We start from the raw sequence: 8234 nt of genomic DNA, 5'->3' as shown, positions 1-8234 counted from the left end.
TTAGGGTTAGGGTACTGTTAGGGTTATGTTTAGGGTTAGGGTTAGGGGTAGGGTAAGGGTTAGGGTTAGGGTTAGGGTTATTGCTAGGGTTAGGCATCGGTTTAGACTAGTGTTAGGGTTAGGGTTAGGGTTAGGGTTCTGTTAGGGTTAGGGTTAGATTTAGGGTTAGGTTTAGTGTTAGGGTTAGGGTTAAGGTTAGTGTTAGGGTTAGGGTTAGGATTAGGGTTAGGGTTAGGGTTAGGGTTAGAGTTAGGTTAGGGTTAAGGTTCGGGTTAGAGTTAGGTTAGGGTTAGGGTTAGGGTTAGGTTTAGGGTTAGGGTTAGGGTTAGGGTTAGACTTAGGGTTGCGGTTAATGTTAGGTTTAGGTTTAGGGTAAAAGTTAGGGTTCTGTTAGGGTTAACGTTAGGGTTAGGGTTAGGATAAGGTGTAGGGAAGGTTTAAGTTTAGGGTTAGGGTTAGGTTTGATGTTATGTTAAGGGTTAGAATTAGGATTAGGGTTAACGTTAGGGTTATTGTTAGTGTCAGGTTTAGGTTAGGTTTAGAGTTAGGGTTAGGTTTAGGTTTCTGTTAGGGTTAGACTTAGGGTTAGGGTTAGAGTTAGGGTTAGGGTTAGGGTTAGAATTAGGTTTAGGGTCAGGGCTAGGGTTAGGGTTAGGGTTAGGATTAGGGTTAGGGTTAGGTTCAGGGTTAGGATTAGGTTTAGGGTTAGGTTTAGGGTTAGGTTAGGGTTAGGGTTAAGGTTAGGGTTAGGGTTACGGTTAAGGTTAGGTTTAGGGTTAGGGTTAGGGATAGGCTTAGATTTAGGGCTACGGTTAGGGTTAGGGTTAGGGTTAGGTTTAGAATAGGGTTAGGTTTAGGGTTAGGGTTCGGGTTCTGTTAGGTTTATGGTTAGGGTTAGGGTTAGGGTTAGGGTTAGGGTTAGGGTTAGGGTTAGGGTTAGGGTTAGGGTTAGGGTTAGGGTTAGGGTTAGGGTTAGGGTTAGGGTTAGGGTTAGGGTTAGGGTTACGTTTAGGGTTAGGGTTAGAGTTAGGTTAGGGTTAGTGTTAGGGTTAGGGTTATGGTTAGGGTTAGGGTTAGGGTTCTGTTAGGGCTATGGTTAGGGTTAGGTTTATGGTTAGGATTATGGTTAGGGTTAGGGCTCTGTTATAGTTAGTGTTATGTTTAGAGTTAGGGTTGGTTTAGGGTTAGGGTTAGGGTTAGGGTTAGAGTTAGGTTAGGGTTAAGGTTAGGGTTAGAGTTAGGTTAGGGTTAGGGTTAGGGTTAGGGTTAGGGTTAGGGTTAGGTTTAGGGTTAGGGTGAGGGACAGTGTTAGGGTTAGTGTTAGTGTTAGGTTTAGGGTTAGAATTAGGTTATGGTTAGGGTTAGGGTTAGGGTTAGGGTTAGGGTTAGGGTTAGGGTTAGGGTTACCGTTTGGGTTAGGGTTGGGTTATGTTCAGTATTAGGGTTAAGGTTAGGGTTAGGGCTAGGATTAGGGTTAGCGTTATGTTTCATTTAGGTTTAGGTTAGGGTTAGGGTTAGGGTTAGAGTTAGGTTATAGTTAAGGTTAGGTTTAGAGTTAGGTTAAGGTTAGGCTTAGGGTTAGGCTTAGGGTTAGTGTTAGGGTTAGCGTTAGGTTTAGGGTTAGAATTTGGTTAGGGTTAGGATTAGGGTTACGTTTAGGGTTATGTTTAGGATTAGGGTTAGGGTTAGGTTTAGGGTTAGGCTTAGGGTTAAGGTTAGTGTTCACGTTAGGGTTAGTGTTAGTGTTATGTTTAGTTTAGGTTTAGGGTAAAGGTTAGGGTTCTGTTAGGGTTAAGGTTAGGGTTAGGGTTAGGGTTAGGGTTATGGTTCGGGTTTGGGTTAGGGTTACGGTTACGGTTAGGGTTAGGGCTAGGTTAATGGTTAGGTTTAGACTAGGGTTAGGCTTAGTGTTACTGTTTGGGTTCTGTTAGGTTTAGGGTTAGGGTTAAGCTTACGGTTAGGTTTAGGGTTAGGGCTAGGGTTCTGTTAGTGTTAGGGTTAAGGTTAGGGTTTGGTTTTGGGTTAGGTTTAGCTTTAGTGTTAGGGTTAGGGTTAGGGTTAAGGTTAGGGTTATGGTTAGGGTTAGGGTTACGGTTAGGGTTACGGTTATGGTTAGGGCTAGGTTAAGGGTTAGATTTAGACTAGGGTTATGGTTAGTGTTAGCGTTAGGGTTCTGTTAGGGTTAGGGTTAGGGTTAGGGTTAGGTTTATGGTTAGGTTTAGGGTTTGGGCTAAGGTTCTGTTAGCCTTAGTGTTAATGTTAGGGTCAGTGTTAGGGTTAGGGTTAAGGTTAGGGTTAGGGTTAGAGTAGGTTTAGGGTTAGGTTAGGTTTAGGGTTAGGTTAGGGTTAGGGTTAGGCTTAAGTTTAGTGTTAGGTTTAGGGTTAGAGTTACTTTTATGGTTAGGGTTAGGATTATAGTCAGCATTATGGTTAGGGTTATTGTCAGGGTTAGAGTTAGTGTTAGGTTTACGGTTACGGTTAGGGTTAGGGTTAGGGCTCTGTTAGGGTTAGGATTTCGGTTAGGGTTAGGAATAGGTTTAGGGTTAGGGTTAGGGTTAGGGTTAGGGTAGGTTTAGGGTTAGGGTTAGGGTTAGGGATAGGGTTAGGATTAGGGTTAGATTTAGATTTAGGTTCGTGTTAGGGTTAGGGTTAGCGTTAGTGTTCTGTTAGGGTTAAACATAGGGTTAGGTTTAGGGTTAGCGTAAGGTTTGCGTTAGGGTTAGTGTTAGGGTTATGTTTAGGGTTCTGTTAGTGTTATATTTAAGGTTAGGGTTAGGGTTAGGGTTAGGTTTAGGTTTAGGTGTAGGGTTCGGGTTAGGGTTAGGGTTAGTGTTAGGGTTAGGGTTAGGGTTAGGTTTAGGGTTAGGTTTAGGGTTAGGGTAAGGGGTTAGCGTTAGAGTTAGGGTTAGGGTTAGGGTTACGGTTAGGGTTTCTGTTAGGGTTAGGTTTAGGGTTAGGGTCATGTTCGGTTTAGGGTTTCGGTTAGGGTTAGGAATAGGTTTAGGGTTAGGGTTAGGGTTAGGGTTAGGTATTAGTGTTAGGGTTAGGATTAGTGTTAGGGTTAGGGTTAGGGTTAGTGTTTGGTTTATTGTTAGGCTTAGTGTTACGGTTAGGGTTAGGGTTAGGTTTGGTGTTAAAGTTAGGCTTCTGTTAGAGTTAGGGGTAGGGTTATGGTTTGGGTTAGGGTAGGTTTAGGGTTAGGGTTAGGATTAGGGATAGGGTTAGGATTAGGGTTAGATTTAGAGTTAGGTTAGTGTTAGTGTTAGGGTTAGGGTTACGGTTAGCATAAGGTTTGCGTTAGGGTTAGTGTTAGGGTTATGTTTACGGTTCTGTTATGGTTAGATTTAGGGTTCGGGTTAGGGTTACGGTTAGGATTAGGGTTAGGGTTTGGGTTAGGGTAGGTATTGGTTTAGGGTTAGGGTTAGGGTTAGGTTTAGGTTTAGGTGTAGGGTTCGGGTTTAGGCTGGGGTTAGGGTTAGGGTTAGGGTTAGGGTTTGATTTAGAGTTAGGTTAGGGTTATGCTTAGTGATAGGGTTCTTTTAGGTTTAGACTTAGGGATAGGGTTAGGATTAGGTTTAGTGTTAGGGTTAGTGTTAGGGTTAGAATTAGGTTAGGGTTAGGGTTAGGATTAGGGTTAGGGTTAGGGTTTAGGGTTAGGGTTAGGGTTAGGGTTAGGGTTAAGTTTAGGTTTAGCGTTAGGGTTAGGTTCAGGGTTAGCGTTAGGGTTCTTTTAGGGTTAAGGTTAGGGTTGTGGTTTGGGTTAGGTTTAGGGTTCTGTTAGGCTTAGACTTAGGGTTAGGGTTTGGGTTATGTTTAGGGTTAGGGTTAGTGTAATGTTAGGGTTAGACTTAGGGTTAGGGTTAGCGTAAGGTTTACGTGAGGTTTAGGGTTAGGGTTATGTTTAGGGGTCTGTTAGGGTTAGACATAGTGTTAGGGTTATTGTTTCGGTTAGTATTAGTGTTAATGTTAGAGTTAGGGTTAGGGTTCAGGTTACGGTTACGGTTAGGTTTAGGGTTAGAGTTAGACTGAGGGTCAGTGTTAGGCTTCTGTTAGGGTTAGGGTTAGGATTATGGTAAGGTTTAGTGTTATGGTTAGGGTTAGCTTTAGGGTTAGGGTTAGTGTTAGGGTTGGGGTTAGGGCTAGGGTTAGGCTTCTGTTTAGACTAGGGTTAGGGTTAGCGTTAGGGTTAGGGTTCTTTTAGGGTTAGGGTTAGGGTTAGGGTTAGGGTTAGGGTTAGTTTTAGGGTTAGGGTTAGGGTTAGGGTTAGGGTTAGGGTTAGGGTTAGGGTTAGGGTTAGGGTTAGGGTTAGGGTTTGGGTTAGGGTTAGGGTTCTGTTAGGGTTAGGGTTAGGGTTAGGGTTAGGTTTAGTGTTAGGGTTAGGATTAGGTTTAGGGTTAGGGTTAGGGTTAGGGTTAGGCTTAGGGTTAGGGTTAGGGTTATGGTTCGCTTTAGTGTTAGGTATAGCGTTAGGGTTAGGGTTAGTGTTAGGGCTCTGTTAGGGTTAGTGTTATGTTTAGGGTTAGGGTATGTTTAGGGTTAGGGTTAGGGTTAGGGTTAACGTTAGGGTTAGGGTTAGAGTTAGGTTAGGGTTAAGGTTAGGGATAGAGTTAGGTTAGGGTAAGGGTTAGGTTTAGGGTTAGGGTTAGAGTTACGGTTAGGGTTATGTTTAGGATTAGGGTTATGGTTAGGGTTAGGGTTCTGTTAGTGTTAGGGTTAGGGTTAGGGTTAGGGTTAGGGTTAGGGTAGAGTTCGGTTAGTGTTACGGTTAGGGTTAGGGTTAGGGTTAGGGTTTGGGTTAGGGTTAGGGTAAGGGTTAAGGTTCTATTAGGGTTAGTGTTAGGGTTATTGTTAGGGTAAGGGGTAGGGTAGGTTTGGGTTTAGGGTTAGGACTCTGTTTGTTTTAGGGTTATGGTTAGGGTTACGGTTACTGTTAGGGTTAGGTTTAGTAAAAGGGTTAGGGTTACTGTTCGGGTTAGCGTTAGGGTTAGGGTTATGATTAGGCTTAGGGTAAGGGTTAGGTTTAGGTTTAGGGTTTGCTTTAGACTAGGGTTAGTGTTAAGGTTAGAGTTAGGTTAGGGTTAGGGTTAGGGTTAGGGTTAGGGTTAGGTTTAGGGTTAGGGTTAGGTTTATGGTTAGGGTTACGGTTAGTGTTAGAGTATGGTTTCCGGTTACGGTTACGGTTAGGGTTAGGATTAGGGTTAGGTTTAGGGTTGGCGTTAATGTTAGGTATAGCGTTAGGTTTAGGGTTAGTGTTAGGGCTCTGTTAGGGTTAATGTTATGTTTAGGTTTAGGGTATGTTTAGGGTTGGGTTTAGGGTTAGGGTTAAGGTTAGCGTTAGGGTTAGGGTTAGGATTAACGTTAGGGTTAGGGTTAGAGTTATGTTAGGGTTAAGGTTAGGGTTAGAGTTAGGTTAGGGTTAGGGTTAGGGTTAGGTTTAGGGTTAGGGTTAGAGTTAGGGTTAGGGTTTGGGTTAGTGTTAGTGTTAGGGTTATTGTTAGGGTTAGAATTAGGTTAGGGTTAGGGTTAGGATTAGGCTTAGAGTTACGGTTAGGGTTATGTTTAGGATTAGGTTTATGGTTAGGTTTAGGGTTAGGGTAAGGTTTAGGGTTAGTGTTAGGTTTAGGGTTAGGGTTAGTGTTAGGGTTAGGCTTATGGTTAGGTTTAGTATTAGGGTTACGGTTAGGGTTAGGGCTAGGGTTAGGCTTCGGTTTAGACTAGGGATAGGGTTAGGGTTAGGGTTAGGGTTAGGGTTCTGTTAGTGTTAGGGTTAGGGTTAGGGTTAGGGTTATTAAACGGGTTAGGGTTACTGTTAGGGTTAGGGTTATGGTTAGGGTTATGTATAGGGTTAGGGTTAGGGTTAGGGTTAGGGTTAGGGCTAGGGTTAGGCTTCGGTTTAGACTAGGGTTAGGGTTAGGGTTAGGGTTAGGGTTCTTTTAGGTTTAGGGTTAGGGTTAGGGTTAGGGTTAGGGTTAGGGTTCTGTTAGGGTTAGGGTTAGTGTTAGGGTTAGGTTTAGTGTTAGGGTTAGGATTAGGGTTATGGTTAGGTTTAGGGTTTGGTTTATTGTTAGGGTTAGTGTTACGGTTAGGGTTAGGGTTAGGGTTAGGTTTAGGGTTAAAGGTAGGCTTCTGTTAGAGTTAGGGGTAGGGTTATGGTTTGGGTTAGGGTAGGTTTAGGGTTAGGGGTAGGGTTAAGGCTCTATTAGAGTTAGGGTTAGGGTTATTGTTAGGGTAATGGGTAGGGTAGGTTTGGGTTTAGGGTTAGGACTCTGTTAATTTTAGGGTTAGGGTTAGGGTTACTGTTACGGTTAGGGTTCGTGTTAGGTTAGGGTTAGGGTTAGGGTTAGGGTTACGGTTAGGGTTAGGGTTAGGGTTAGGGTAAGGGTTAGGTGTAGCGTTAGGGTTAGGTATAGCGTTAGGGTTAGGGTTAGTGTTAGGGCTCTGTTAGGGTTAATGTTATGTTTAGGTTTAGGGTATGTTTAGGGTTAGGGTTAGGGTTAGGGTTAAGGTTAGCGTTAGGGTTAGGGTTAGAGTTAGGTTAGGGTTAGGGTTAGAGTTAGGTTAGGGTTAAGGTTAGAGTTAGAGTTAGGTTAGGGTTAGGGTTAGGGTTAGGGTTCTGTTAGTGTTAGGGTTAGGGTTAGGGTTAGTTTTAGTGTTAGGGTTAGGATTAGGGTTAGGGTTAGGGCTAGGGTTAGTGTTTGGTTTATTGTTAGGGTTAGTGTTGCGGTTAGGGTTAGGGTTAGGTTTAGGGTTAAAGTTAGGCTTCTGTTAGAGTTAGGGGTAGGGTTATGGTTTGGGTTAGGGTAGGTTTAGGGTTAGGATTAGGGTTAAGGTTCTATTAGAGTTAGGGTTAGGGTTATTGTTAGGGTAAGGTGTAGGGTAGGTTTGGGTTTAGGGTTAGGACTCTGTTAATTTTAGGGTTAGGGTTAAGGTTACTGTTACGGTTAGGGTTCGTGTTAGGTTAGGGTTAGGGTTAGGGTTAGGGTTAGGGTTACGGTTAGGGTTACGGTTAGGGTAAGGGTTAGGTGTAGGGTTAGGGTTTGGTTTAGACTAGGGTTAGTGTTAGGGTTAGAGTTAGGTTAGGGTTATGGTTATGGTTAGGGTTAGGGTTTGGGTTAGGGTTAGGGTTCTGTTAGGGTTAGGGTTAGGTTTATGGTTAGGTTTAGGGTTCTGTTAGGGTTAGGGTTAGGGTTCGGGAAAGGTGTAGGGTAGGTTTGGGGTTAGGCTTAGGGTTAGGGTTCTGGTTATGGTTAGGGGTAGGGTTAGGTTTAAGGTATGGTTAACTAACTCTAACCCTAACCCTTACTCTAACCCTAACCCTAATCCTAACCCTAACCCTAAGTTAGGGTTACGGTTAAGGTTAGGTTTAGGGTTAGGGTTAGGGATAGGCTTAGATTTAGGGCTACGGTTAGGGTTAGGGTTAGGATTCTGTTAGGGTTAGGGTTAGGTTTAGAATAGGGTTAGGTTTAGGGTTACTGTTAGGGTTAGGTTTAGGGATAGGGTTAGGGTTACTGTTAGGCTTCTGTTAGGGGTAGGGTTAGTCTTAGGGTAAGCGTTAGGTTAGGTTTAGGGTTCTGTTAGGGGTAGGGGTAGGGTTAGGGTTAGGGTTAGGGTTAGGGTTCGGGTTCGGGTTTGGGGTTGGGTTATGGTTAGGGTTAGGGTTAGAGTTATGGTTAGGGTTAGGGTTAGGGTTAGGGTTAGGGTTTGGGTTTGTGTTAGGGTTAGGGTTAGGGCTAGGGTTAGGCATCGGTTTAGACTAGTGTTCGGGTTAGGTTTAGGGTTAGTGTTCTGTTAGGGTTAGGGTTAGGGTTAGATTTATTGTTAGGTTTAGTGTTTGGGTTAATATTAGGGTTAGGTTGAAGGTTAGGGTTTGGGTTAGGTTTCCGGTTACGGTTATGGTTACGGTTAGGTGTAGGGTTAGGTTTAGGGTTGGGGTTAGGGTTAGGTATAGCGTTAGGGTTAGGGTTAGGGTTAGGGTTAGGGTTAGGGTTAGGGCTCTGTTAGGGTTAGTGTTATGTTTAGGGTTAGGGTAGGTTTAGGGTTAGGGTTAGGGTTAGGGTTAGGGTTAGGGTTAGGGTTAGGGTTAGGGTTAGGGTTAGGGTTAGCGTGAGGGTTAAGGTTAGCGTTCGGGTTAGGTTTAGGATTAGGGTTAGGGTTAGGGTTAGGTTTAGGGTTAGGGTTACGGTTAGGATTATGTTTAGGATTAGGGTTATGTTTAGGATTAGGGTTATGGTTAA

The sequence above is a fragment of the Netta rufina genome (genome assembly GCF_964035555.1).
Source record: "Netta rufina genome assembly, chromosome: 29".
NCBI lineage: Eukaryota > Metazoa > Chordata > Aves > Anseriformes > Anatidae > Netta > Netta rufina.
Note: the sequence above shows the minus strand (reverse complement) of the source record.